General features: G+C 37.4%; 1 long non-coding RNA gene across 1 annotated transcript in view; it reads left to right on the forward strand.

Annotated features, from left to right (window-relative positions):
• Positions 1–2,829, forward strand: part of LOC110400196 — a 9,367-nt gene extending 6,538 nt beyond the window's left edge. The window contains exons 4-5 of the long non-coding RNA XR_002439694.1: positions 1,969–2,158; positions 2,557–2,829. This is a non-coding gene — a long non-coding RNA (uncharacterized LOC110400196). The remainder of the gene's footprint in view (positions 1–1,968; positions 2,159–2,556) is intronic.

The following is a 13,963-nucleotide window of genomic DNA, read 5'->3' on the forward strand; positions in this document are numbered from 1 at the left end:
TTTTTCTTTTCCCTTTTTTGTTTTTCTTTTCTTTTCTCTTTTTTCTTTTCTCTCTCTCTCCCTTTTTTTTTTTTTTTTTACTTTTCCTTTCTTTTTAACTCTATACTTTCAGTTGGTCTATATCCCCTCTTTGGAATTAGTTTAAATTCAGAAAACAAACACTAGAACTACTGGTTTAAGAATTTTTTCAAGAATTGTTTCAAACACGGACTGTCATGAGCTTAAAAATTAAGATTTCTTTCCTACAGGAAAAACAGAAATGCACAGTACAGGCTAACATGTAGGGAATTTGGCCACCAGTGTTCAGGTCTGTCCTAACAGCACATCTATGTTTCACATTGACTCCAAAGACCCGTGGGCAGAATTTGGCCTGTTATCTGAGGAAGGGCAAGTAGGCAATTTATTGCAGTTAGATCCTGAAAAACAGATCCACAATTATCAAATAGCAGAATCTGTTAGTTCTGCTGCCTTCAGTGAAATAACAGATCTCCATGGAAATAGGATTACAGGAGTAACCATATTAGATTAAGGTTCATCTGGCTCAATTTCCTGTCTCTGACAGTAGTCAATACTTCAGAGGAGAGTGGCAGAAGCAGAGTATTACATGTACATTTTTTTCTCTAGGTGCGTAGAATCTAGCTATAAAATATTCTTTTCTTTCTTCTACTCCTTGCTTCTTTCTTTCACTTTCCTCTTGCTTGTCTTGGTTCTTTGTCTCTTGAAGTGATGCTTTCTGAATTTTGAGCTTAATTGAGAGAATTGTTGAACTATGTCTGAATCACATGGGCTTGGTAAGTGCTGTCGGGAATGTAAAAACTCAGTGCAGTGAATTTATTGAGGTTTAAGACTTGTCTGCCCAGTTGGTGCTCTTAGAGCACTGGTGTGGTTTCAATGCCAGCACACACACAGAATTGCTATTTTGAATCTGTAGAATAGTAGTTTGTTATATCTCAGAGAAACATCCTCTACAAAGAGTCACTAATTTTACAATAAAACCAGAACTAACACACTCTGTTATGTTCAGTATAGATGATAGATGCTGTCCCTCTTGTATATGGTCAATCATGAACATAAAAACCAACAACACATTATCACACATAATCTCTCCCTCAAACAAAGTCCCTTTTAAATTTTGATCTGGCTCTTGGGTTCTGACTGGTGGTCATGAACTAACTGGTGTGAGATGCCAGCAAGGAGCTCAGTAACCAGCTATATATATGCTATTTTAATTATAAATATCAGCTTCCCTCATCTTTGTACCCGAAGTTGTGCTTGGAACCAAAGATTCCCACTGTTTGATGATGACAGACAATAGAGCTTCGAGCATACCTTCTTCCCTCCAGGAAACAAATATAGTCCACATATGTTTTACCATTTATTTAGTTTTTCTTCAACCAAGTAAAATTCACACTTTGATCTCTAGATATTTAAGGTTAAAAAAAAAAAAAAAGGAATCTTAATTTTTGGGACTCTTTTTTTTGGAGATTTTTCTTTCAGAAGTTTCTTTTTGTGTGTGTGGACTTTTACATTTGACCCAACCCATAGGGGAGAACTGACCACTGCGCTTACATTGCAACCTCATTGACCAGCAGTTGAATACCCAACACCAATACTGAGATGTACATACTGGGAACTGTAGTACAACTTACTTGCCAAGCAGCATACTGATTAATTGTACGCAGCAGGACATCTTAGATGTTGCCAAAAGATGTTGTTGGAGTAGCTATAAAGGAGTAACTTGAAGAGTTAGTGACAAATTAGCATTACCTTGTGAGTTCAAACTAAGGAGAAAGGGCAACCCCTTATGGATTTTGCTTTGTTCCCCTTAAATAAAACCTCTGGATCCAACATTGTGAAGTTTTTTCTTACCAATGTATGTCTTTCTTTCTTGACAAATAATAATTTAATGCCATTTGTAGCTAATGTTTTAAAGATAAGTCATTAAAGAAACAAATTTTAATTCCACAGGTTTCCGTGGACTTATTGGGATTATAATGAATTAAAACACAATAAAACATAACCTGATTAAGGTTATTAAGAGGTTATATCATCCTTAAGCCATACAAAGGCTCATGAATAAAGGAGTGGCTGTCAGCTGAGAGGTCTACAGTATGATAAAAAACATGAAAAAACCAAAAATACTTTCCCACCTGGAAGGGTAAGACAAAGATTTACTGTCACTGGATGTTCTGAAAAGTCCTTTTCTTCTTTGCAGCTCAGGCTGGAGAATGTCCAATTCATTTTTTCATATCCAACTATGAATGAAATAGAAAGTACTATGATTTTTTCTGTAGTTGGAATATTAGCAAGTGTTTGTTATATAGGATATCAGCACATTGTGATATTAGCAAACTCAGAAATAAAAAGGTGGCTATGTCTCCTAGATTTTTCCAGGTTTATTGTACCTCACTGAAGCAACAGAAAATCAGTACAAAAATCCACTAACCCAACCACTCTGCTGAGCACAGAGAGCAAGCGTCCCTTAGCAAGCCTTATAGTATCTCATCCATTTATTAAAGCTGGCCAGATAAACTAACAGCTATGTCACTCCTGCAGCAATTTTCAGGAGGCCACAACTCCATGAACCTGAAACTTTGACTGCTGACAAGAAGTTGCTTGAAGCAGAAGTGTTGCAAAGAAGCCGCCTTCCCCACAGCATCGCTGCCCTGGCTGCTGTCCCCATCTGCTCGGTGGTGCTGTGGGGCAGGCATGCCAGCAGGCTCCGAGCAGCAGGTCCCGCGTGCTGCTGAGTTTCTCATCAAACACCCTGTGCTGCATGGATGCCTTCCTCCAGGTACCACGCGCTACAGACAGCCCTGGCTGTGAGTCTGACAGGTGTGCACTTGCCTATGATTGTAATGAAGATGCAACTGAAGATGCAGATATGCATTCTCTTAGGGGAAGGAATACAGAGATAAGTGGAGTCTTTTGTTTTGTTTTTTTTTTTTTTTTAAATTTCAGATTCTAACTACTTTCTTTTGTAGCTAATCAATGTTGTAGCAATTCACCCTCCCTGATTTTTATACCTGTGGCTGGCGATGATGGCTGAAGTAAAAATGCAAGCACAGCCCACATTCATCTTCCTATAAACTTGTTGCACTTGTCCCAGCATTCACTGTTAGTTTGACTGCAATACTGGATTGTATTTCAAAATGTTTTTGATGCTGCTTTTTAAATACACTTCTAAATGGGTTATAATCTGTATAATCACAGTAGTGTGAGATGTAGAAGCAGGAGACAGGGAAACTACTATAGGAGAAAGGATTACTGGTGCATCTGACTTAAAAGCAGTATCTTATACCTTATGCATTGTAGGTAAATCATTCATAATTGTGCTTGGCCAGCTTTGCAACTTCTCATCTGAAGGAGAAAAATTACTGACTCCTGCAGTGTCATTTTATGCCCTCATGCATGAGAAAATTCACTGCTATTCACTTAAATAACTTTTTTTTTCTCCTTTCAGTCTTCTATTTATTCTATCAGAATTAAGCATTTTCCTGCACTCCCAGAAGTACCCTCTGGGTAAACTCACATTTACCTGGCCTTGGTTCTGGCATTGCCAGCACATTCTGTGTAATTGCAGTGCTTTATACTGTTTATTACAACACTGTATGCTTTCATCTACTGAGGGTGGCATCCAGGAGAGCTACATTTATGCTTTAAACATAGACACCAAAAAGACTCAGAAATGCTAAAGATAAGAGTATGCTTTGTTGTAGGCATGACAGCAGCAAGTTACAAAACTTCTTCATCTTTAGCCCTCCATAGTGGCATGCTGCTGCAGCTATAGGAAAGGCTATGCAAGAGTAGGGAGCTATGATGCTCCAGTTGTGCCCCTGCAACACAGTTATTTACAGCTGAGATGACTAGTCCTCTTGGTTTTTCTGCATTTTAGCAAAAACAGCAGATAGCTGCTGTCAAGGCACCATGTCTGACTGCTGCAGACTGACTGCATAATACTTCTAGCAGCATTATTCACAGGAATTACTAACTTCAGCCATGAAGCTGTGCAGTCGATTGCAGAACTCTGTTATCTCACATAATAAATTAGGTTTATTAAACCAAGCCTTGAATTAACTGTCTCATTTGAAACTCAGTCTTAGGCTTTCAGGTCATATTTTTTTACAAATTAACCTGAAAACACTGATGGCACAAGTAATGTTGAGAATAATGTACATTTCCTTTGCTATGGGCTAGATCTTCAGCTTATCTGAATGTGCGTATGAGGAATGTGGGCAGAGAAGTAGAGCAGAATTCCTTGTGCCCAAAGTTGTGCCTGGTGCCCATGCGCACTGGGAATGCTTGGTGGGTGCAGGGAAAGGGGGACGTGCTCTTGTGAAGCATCCCAGGCCGTTAGTTTCTTCATCTCTTCTCAGCTGGGCACGGGATGTGGGCCTCCTTGATCCTCAATGTCTTTGAAGTGATGCAAATCTTGAGTGTAACTAAGCTGACTCTTTTCTTCCAGCTGGCAGTTTCACTCTAAAGACTTCAGTCCAGCTAAATCTGGGGAAGAGAATGAAGGTGGAGACTTGTGCACATCTGAAGCTGCTGTTTCTAGGTGGTCTTCAGGTTCACGTAGCCAGAGCTGAGCATTCCTGGTAGGTGCTGGATTAGGGAGCTTTGTTTTGCAAAAGAGACAAAAATAATTTTTGTCTAGTCTTAGACTGGCATTAAAAACCCCTCACTTGCAGCCCAGCTGATATACTTAGTGTCACACCACTGTACTTCTTGTTAAGAATATTTAAAATCCTGATGGACTCAGCGCTTCCTCTCACTCACTTAGGCATGAACTCAGAAGAAAAAAGCTGAAAGGTTTTGCTTAGCATGATACCAAAGCTTCTTAATTCTAGCATCAAAGGACAACAACTTTCACCACGGTGAAAGGGTTAGTCATTTTGTTCTTTCTGCATGTATGTAATGTCTTTGCTAGGGCTACTAACAAGGTCATCAGTTTGGTTTTTAGCTTGTATTTTGTATTAAGGCTCGAGTCGAGAACATTAGCTATTTCACTTATGCCAGCAAAGACAACTGCCTTTGTCTTTTTTTTGTCTTAGGGATAGGACATCCAAAACTGGGAAAGGTATTTAAGAAAAAAGTGGCTGAGATGTTCTTGGATATACGTAATGTCCCAATATATGCAGCCATTGTCAATCAAGTAGCAAGGGCTGAGGCTGATTTTAAGGCTTTAGGAAAGTTCCTGGAAATGGCAACTCACTGTGGCTAAACTAAATTTAGCACTGGAATGATAATACAGTGATTTTAGTGTTATATTATAACGACATTAACAGTGTGACAGAAAGTGACATAGTGACATAAAGAAAGCCCAGAATGTGTTACGTTAACCAAACAGTGTATTTTAACTGAACTTCCGAAAAAAAGTATATACATATATATGTCTTTGGAAAATGCTGCCATGAAATAGCCACAGGAGAAGGACGTAGGAAGGGATTAGAAGCTGTCTGAGTAAGGGAAAAAGACATTATGAACCTATAGAAAGTTAATATGTGTATATACATGTGGGTGGATTTCCATACTTCATAGCAAGGCTCAAAATTTGTTTATTTTTTCCTGTATTTTAGTTAAGCAAAATGCATCTGACATTTATAAGTAAGAAGACAGTGAGGAAAACTCAAATATTTCAGACAATTCAATATAAAAAAAACAGTATAGAAACTTCATGAAAATGTAACACATTTTGTTGAATAGTCAGGATAAGAGTTTAGTTTTGACAAATGTAACATAAGGAATAATTTGAGCTACCCAAATACATTGCTGTTGTCACTCAATATAAGACCTATGCCATATACTATATGGTTCAATGAAATACTCTGCTCCATATGGAGTTAAAAGAAAGCAAGCTTAAGATGCAAAAGGAATGGAAGGGAAACAATAGCAAAAATCTTATAATGTCATTAAGTATATCGATGATATGCCCTGACATAGTGTACTACATTCGGTTCTGGTTATCCTGTCCCAAATAGAATGCAGAAAAAACAGATGAAGCGTAGAGATGAAATGGAAATAATTAGAAGCATCAAAACCCTTAATTTCAAGGCAGATTGAAAGTTTTAAATTATTTTGTTGAGTCAGAAGATGACTTATGGGCTGCTAGATATAATGGTTAGTAAAGAGAAGTTAAACACTGCAGATAGGTTATTTATTTCGAAAGACAAGTTAAGAAGGATTGCAATGAAATTAGACATTTTTTGCCATTCACAATTCTCCTCTGGAACTCATTGCAACTTGGTGGCCAAGACTTCAACTGCATGCAGAGACAGACAGATGTGTGTATGGGTACATACTCCGTCTATATCACAAAATGTAGAATTTAAAAGATTTTTGAAAAGTTATGGATTACCCTGAGCATGAACATCAAGCAAGCTCTAAACAAGAGAGTTAGGAAAAAATCTTTCCTATGGACAGGTTATTTTATAAATGCTCTGTTGTACTATTATACTAGTTGTACTATTATACTAGTACAGGCCACTGTCAGAGAGATGTCTGAGAAGATGGACCACTGCTCTGATCCAGTGTGTCAATTCCTATGTTGAATCAATGATATAGAGATGAAAAGTTCGATATCCCATTATCAGTCTCTTGAACCATCCAATTCTCCTCCTCTTCCCCATTCAGCTATTGATTAAATTAAATGCACTAAGGTAAACAGAGACAGAAAAAAAATTCCTTATCTTAGCACAGCTCTTTTTCTATGTGCTTTAGCGTACAGTCTAAGGAGACAGTAACCCCAAACTACTGAACAATGTGTAAGCTAGAATTATTCACAACATCTCATCCATACAAAGGTGCTGCTATTTGGTTATTATTTTTAATGCCATTTAACTTTTTATTATTTTTAGTCCTATGAGTATGCATTTGCTGCTCATTACATGCTGCAGTTCTGGGGCAAAACTAGGTACAAAGAGCCTGTGATGGACAAACCATTCATCTGTACATGCGTACCATGCTGAATTCTGTATGTTGTGGAAAGATTCTCTATAGATTCACCAATCTGAAGAAATAATGAGCTTAAAGCAGTGGAACCTCTGAAAACAGTTGACAGTTAGATAATGATGGATATGCTACAGAATCCAGAGATCTTGGTGCTGGAGGATGAATGATGCATATAATGAAAAGAAGGCTAAAGCTGATCACCTTCCCTGTTAGTATAAACACGTAAAATGCAATTCAGTGTGATGATGGTGGTGGTGCATTGCATAATAAATTATGTGTCTGGATCATAAAGGCAATTTTTTATGATAGAAAAGTTTAATAGAAAATATATGTAAATGAGCATAACTTGCCAATTGATGCTTTTTGACCAGAGTGTTAGAGGAGAAAATAATTTCTTCTCTAGTAAATTTGCAAGTTGAGCTGAAAAATGTGGCTGAGTTCTACATTCTGATTTTGCTCACATTCTCAGACATAGAGGGATAATAGATTAGTTAAGAGCTGTATTTTATTACTGTAAAACTGCTTAGCATTGTGCAGAAATTTTGGAATTGCTATGAGTGAAAGCTGGTGGAGAGGAAAATGTGATGTAAGTTGATTAATAGAGCACGAGCTGGCCAGCTCCTGGTCTTCAACTCCCAGAGACTTCCATGGGCTCAAGACTGGGCCTAGGGGGTTAGGAATATAAATTGTCCCAGCAGAGAAAGATCCAAGAAAATCCAACGGGGGAAAAATAAAAATGAAACAATGTACATTAACATAGCATGGAGACTTGAGCCCCCTTGTAATTCCCACAATTTGCAAAGTCCTGTGTGGCAGATGCAGCCAAGATACATGAGCCATGTAATTAAGATGAGTCTTTAAGTTGCACCAGAGGAGGTTCAGGTTGGATATCAGGAAAAGTTTATTTTCAGTAAGAGTGGGGAGGTATTGGAAGAGGCTGGTCAAGGAGGTGGTGGAGTCACCTTCCCTAGAGGTTTTCAAGAAAAGAGTAAATGTGGCACTTAGGGACATGGCTAGTGGGCATAGTGGTGATGGGTTGATGGTTGAACTAGATAATCTTAGAGGTCTTTTCCAACCTTAATGATTCTAGGATTCTATGATTATACTAGGGAACAAGGCATCAGATGAAAAATCGAAAAGCGAAAAACCCAATGAAGGGAGGCTTTAAGTGGTCAAACAAGCAGTATGATCCTCAGGGTATGGATATACTTTGAACCTGATTTATCCACCAAGTATTCTTAATTTTGGCTATTCCAAAAGATTCTCTGTCTGTATCAAGGTGAGCTCTCGGGGATCTGCTGTGGTTTAGATGAATAAGAAGTCATTGAAATATCTTGTTCGTAGCATAAACAAGAACTGTCTTTCTTTACCTAGGTTTATCTGCAAATGCAACGAGGGTGGAATTTTCAAATGACAGTGAAGGATTTTTTCTATGGCGTTGGCTGTACATTCAGGAAACTGTGGGTGTTTTTCATTTTTTTTTCTTTCTGTTGTTGTTGTGGTTGTTTTTGTTGTTATCTAATAGTATTTGCAAGTACCGTTGGCAGTATTAAAAAATGGCAGAAATTACCTGTGAGGAAGCTTTAATAAGGAAGTATTTTTCCATGTACTATTGCCTATAGTAGAGCTGTGCAGATGATTCCAGCAAAGAACTATTGTTGAAAAACATAGGGTTTTTTTGAGCCTTCATTTTACTATGGAAAAGTAAAATTCAATGAAATTTTCTCAAAAAATTTCTAAATAGAATTTACACATCAGATGCAGCCAAAATACTGATAAAAAAATACCAAATTGACATTTTGAAACATAGCAGCTTGAATCAATGTTTTGTTTTGACATTTTGATGCAAAATGTAGATATTTTTGTGTGACATTTCCAAAGCAAGTTGGGATTTTTTTTGGTAACTCTCCTATGGAAATGTTTAATGATTTGACAAGCAAATGTCAAACTGTTAGAATTCCCATGCAACATAAATCCTGTTTGCTGATCAGCTCTTACTCGTGCCCCCTGAAGAGGAGTTGAGCCTATCAATGTAATAGAAATCCATATTCCTACACAAGAAGTTCCAGTTCAAATTTGAGTTGTAGCAGTCTCACATAATTATTCTTTTCTGGCAAATTCTTTTAAGAAGCAGTGGGTGTAATGTTTTGTCACACGGAGGTTTTTCTTTGAGGAAAGACCAAATTAGACAGAAAAGGCACAAAACTCATTTCAAGGGGAATCTAGTAAATTATTTTATTATCTGAAGGCAGAAGAAATATTTTATTTTGTCAAATGGCACGCCACCCTCATCTGTATACAAGGAAAAAATAATTAGCCTAAAATAATTTTTCACTGTCTCAGTGCACTGCAGCGTTCACTTCTGGTTACTGAATAGATGTCCCAGATGCAGAAGCTGCATAAAGCTCACTTTGGCTGATACCAGACTTGAATTTAACCTGTTACTAAATACCAAAGCCAGATCACTAGTTTTCTAGAACTGCATACATACTATGTTTAAAAGGCTGGAACCACAGCAAAATGCTTTTGCAGAAAAGGTGGCTTGTCCATCTGAGAACACTGTAAATGCTGTTCCTAAGAAGGCTTGGTAGAAAAGCCAGCTACAGTCTCCAATAAGGGGATCAGAGCAGAGCCTGCCTTTAACGCTGATATCTCCCAGTGTTTGATAAGGAATTGGAGTTTGGGTCTGGCAATGACGGGGTCCCACGTGGAACTGGATCCTAAATCCTCAGTTCTGAAAATATTCACTAGCAAAGGCTGCCTCCAGAAGGCATTTGGTGCTCTCATTTGAGTCAATTAAACATAGATTTCTGGGTTTCAATCCACTGCTTCTGTACAGTTACTTAAATTCACATAAATGAATGGAAAAAAATAGTGCTAATGTGAGTTTTCCTTTGGTAGAGAGGAGCAAGAGTAAGCCCAATTTTTCAGTGTTTTGTTTTCATATATTCTCATCAGGGCTTGAATTTTTATTCATACCTCAATATGTTTTTTAAAAAAGATAATAACCAACACGATTGAACCTCAAACCTGCTAGAAATCTGCTAGTAACAAGGAAAACAGTATTATCTGTCCTCTGCTGAAATGGTTAATAACAAAAGGGAAAAAGAAAATGAGACCCTTTATTCTAGAGAGCACATATTTATGCAAAGAGGATGTTTAGCTGGGGGTGAAGAGATGAGGACTTGGCTAGTTATGAACTTGTAGAATAATCATGGGAAAAATGATGAAGTGTTCATAGCGGTGTAGTAATGACATACGTAAAGCAAACGTGTTATGATTAGATCAAATTACAAAGAGAAATGAGTAAATGTTGAGAACAATGCTGTGTTCAATGTGTAAACAACACATCTCTCCTTGGTTGGGGTTGTTACAAGCAAGCAAGAGTTAAAAATACAAGAGCAATTTTTAGAGGCAACCTCATGACTGGCAATCAGTGCTAATAAGATTCTTTTCCTCTTGCAAGATTCACAGAAAGCCCTCAATCCATGCCGAGCACATTCAAAGGCAAGGGACTAAGCGCTCCCCTTACAGGTTCATTATCATTCGCAGGTTATCCCAAGCCAAGTGAATCAGGAAAGCAAATGAATTAGTGAGAATTAAGGAGCCTCTGTGGTCTGAACCCTCTCCAAATCTCAGCTAAGATGAAAGGTAGACACTGATGTCTTGTGTCCCAAGGTTTTCAGAATTGGAGCCCCAGTGCCGAGCTGCTTCCTCCAGAGCCTTACAGAAATGTGCAGGCAGTTAATGTTGCCTAACGTCTCCTGACCGTGGGTTCAGCCATGTGGGAAAAGTTTTACGAGGCTGCAAAAACCAAACCCCCTTTCACTCACAATTAATTACAGGAGAGTTGCTATAGCACCTCGCTGTCAATGAGTCCAGTACGAATGCACTTCCTTCTCATCTCGCTAAGTATTAATCAAAGATACTGGGGTAATGTCTTAGTACATAACGATATCAAATAGGATAGTTAAAAGGTGAATCTATAGCACATCGAACCTGCAACTGTGTACTAGTTTACTGCAAGCAGTATCATAAAGGATGCAATTTGCACATGACACAGTTCAGAATCTCCGGTGTTTGCCTCACCTATTTTGATTTGTGTGCAGTGAGTCAGTAACTGGCAATTTTTTAATCATATACTTAGTTGTAGCTGTTATGATACAATGATCTCAGGGAAGTGATGGACTTAAAGTACAGCACGTTAGAGGGATTTCAAAGGGAAGCAGTTTGTTTTCATTAAATACTTGTTACTGCTAATTATATTTGATCACAGTAAAGAATACAGTTTAATTAAAGAAGCATGCTGTCTAGAAAAAATATTTGATTTCCAAAGGATAACAGTATATCTTTGCATCTGTAAGTAGGGAGAGAAATATCAATTGAAATGGTGTAGATATAGTTGAATGTGTGTGTGTTTGCATGCGTATAAATAAGACAGTATTGGTTTGGGGAGACTAGAGGCTTAATAGGAAAAATATCTGTTCAAAATGATTTTTGTAATTCTGATAATGGAATTATGCTAAAATAATAAGCTTGTATCACATCAGATGCTATCTTTATGTGTTTTTCAAATTATTTAACATAAGTAATTATCTACATTAAAATAACATTTGGCAAATGACATTAACCAGTGTTTTCACAGCCTAGGTTTGTATCAACATTTTCATCAGATATGTTTCTCTGTAAAGATTTTTAATGTCATCCATTACATGAATGTGAAGAGTTCAGTATGAAATTGCATGTTTTTCTTAATAATGTAGAGGTTTAATTTTTTTTTTATTGCAAATGATATTTTTTCCATGCTAGCTGGAAGGAAATTAATATAAAATGAAGGGTGGTAACTCTGCACGTGTAGCTGAAGTCTTGAATTCGTGTGCCAGTATATGTAATTGTTCCTTTAAACAATCATGTTGGAAAATTTTCTAGTTTTTACTTCCCCTCTTCACATAATTCCTGGCTCATGACCTGCTATCTACCAGTCAGGCTTGATGTGCATGGCTGTATCTCATTTATAATAATCATGATCTTTACAGAGAGATCGATTAAAATATTATGGTTCTTTTAAAATCAGAATGCATATCAAACGAAGCTTCACTTATAAAATAAAGCAAATCTCAGCCTTTTGCACAGTCTTCTTGGTGTGAATAAGATGTTGTAAAAATCTCTTAACATTCAAAGACAGTTAATCATTAAAGAGGCAAATATGTTAATAAGTTTTTATCACAATTGAAAATGCTGTTAGTGGCTCTCTGAATTACGTTGTTCTATATATACACCGCATTTAACGTGGTTAGCAAAATGAGCCCTTGTCCTGAAATCCTCAGGTTTTCTTGAAAATCACTACCTCAAAAATAATGTGTCGTTTTAATAAAAAGCTAACAGCATTTACGGAACACTTTTCCTTTTAATATGCACTAAAGCTCTTATAAAAAAATATTTTAGAAACTACAGAACATTTTAAACCCCTCTCCTTTCACATAAAATTGATGAACGTAAAAAAGAAAAAGTATTATTTAAATGAAGGTTGAAAATGGCTATCAGAGACATCGGTTTTAGACAATCTCTTTTCCTTGTACTTACAATTATTTTTTGGCATAATGTTAGAAATCGTAACCTCTGCATTGACTGCAAATAAAATGGTCTGAGACTTAAAGGAAAGATCAAGGCAAACTGCAGGATAGTGTTAAAATTCTGCAAATTTCAGTCTTAATTCTTTAACATTGCAGTGCTTGTTTTCTCTACCTCTTTTTGCTTGCACTAAGCATTGTGCATTTCTACCTGGAGTTCACTTTTACAAATAAGATGACAGAAATACTTCAATTGATATAAATCTACCTGATTTCTTACTAAGCCTCTGTGTAGTGAAATTATCTTATTAACTGCATTTTTTTAATACTGCTCATATTTTTAATTCAACTTCCCCTGTGTTACCTTACGCCTTGCTTTTAGTCAATTTAATTTATATTATCCAAAGAATTAAAGACAGTAGATGCAGGTAAAATCCTATTGAGAAAGTCTTTAGCACACAGCAGAAAAAAAAACTATTAGAACAATTTCCCAGAAAGAATCAGTACAGAAAAAGCGAACTACGCACTACCATCAAGTGTGTGTGTGTGTGTGACGCTCTTCCCAACACAAATATTATTTAAAATGGTGTGAATGTGCGGCAGGCTGCAGCGCCAGCAGCATCAGCCAGCCCTGCATTAGCGAAGCAGCGGGCCCTGCCCTTGTGCTGGCCACAAATGACCAGTGAAATCCCAGAGGCACTCTTGAATTTCTGCATTCTCATTTCATCAGCTGCAAAATATCTGTCACTCACATCCCACACTGGGCAAAGTGACACCTGCCAGTCTCAAGAACAAGGACAAATTAATGTTCCTTCACCAACTGTATCTCAGAGACGAGGAGCGAGCAGCGGTAGGAACAATCAACAGCTCAAGTACATTGTTAAAGTTTGCAGTATATTTCAGGGGTTTCCTTTTAGCCTGGGTAATTTGCAGCAGCTGTTGTCGTTTTGTGTTGTTATTGAACATGTGTTCTGCTGATTTCCTTCCTAATGAATCTTTTAAAAATATTTGCAAAATATGTGCAGAATTACATTGCCGAGGGTTCCTAAAGCCGCAAAACAACGCTGCTCAATTTAGAACAATGTGTGGCAGAGGCAGCTTGTTGGCTGCCCGAGGAACACACAGTTCAGGCTGTTACTCCTTGATCTTCCTTGAAATCACTCAGAAGCATTTTGGACACCAGACACAAAAAAACTTAAAAAAAACCCAAAACAACAAAAAAACATTTCTGATGTCTGTCATCATGTCACATCACGTTATGCAATATTATATCTGCCCGTGATGAGATGCAACATGACAGGATGTAATGCAATGTAACGTATCAAAAAATGTAAATAATCCACTTTTGGGGATTAGATATCTGCTGTCAATTCCTATAGCAGGAGTCTGAACTGAATTTATTGAGGCGGATGGAAGCTCAGCGAACGCCAAACTGTCCATGG

This window comes from Numida meleagris, chromosome 5 (assembly GCF_002078875.1).
Source record: "Numida meleagris isolate 19003 breed g44 Domestic line chromosome 5, NumMel1.0, whole genome shotgun sequence".
Taxonomy (NCBI): Eukaryota; Metazoa; Chordata; class Aves; order Galliformes; family Numididae; genus Numida; species Numida meleagris.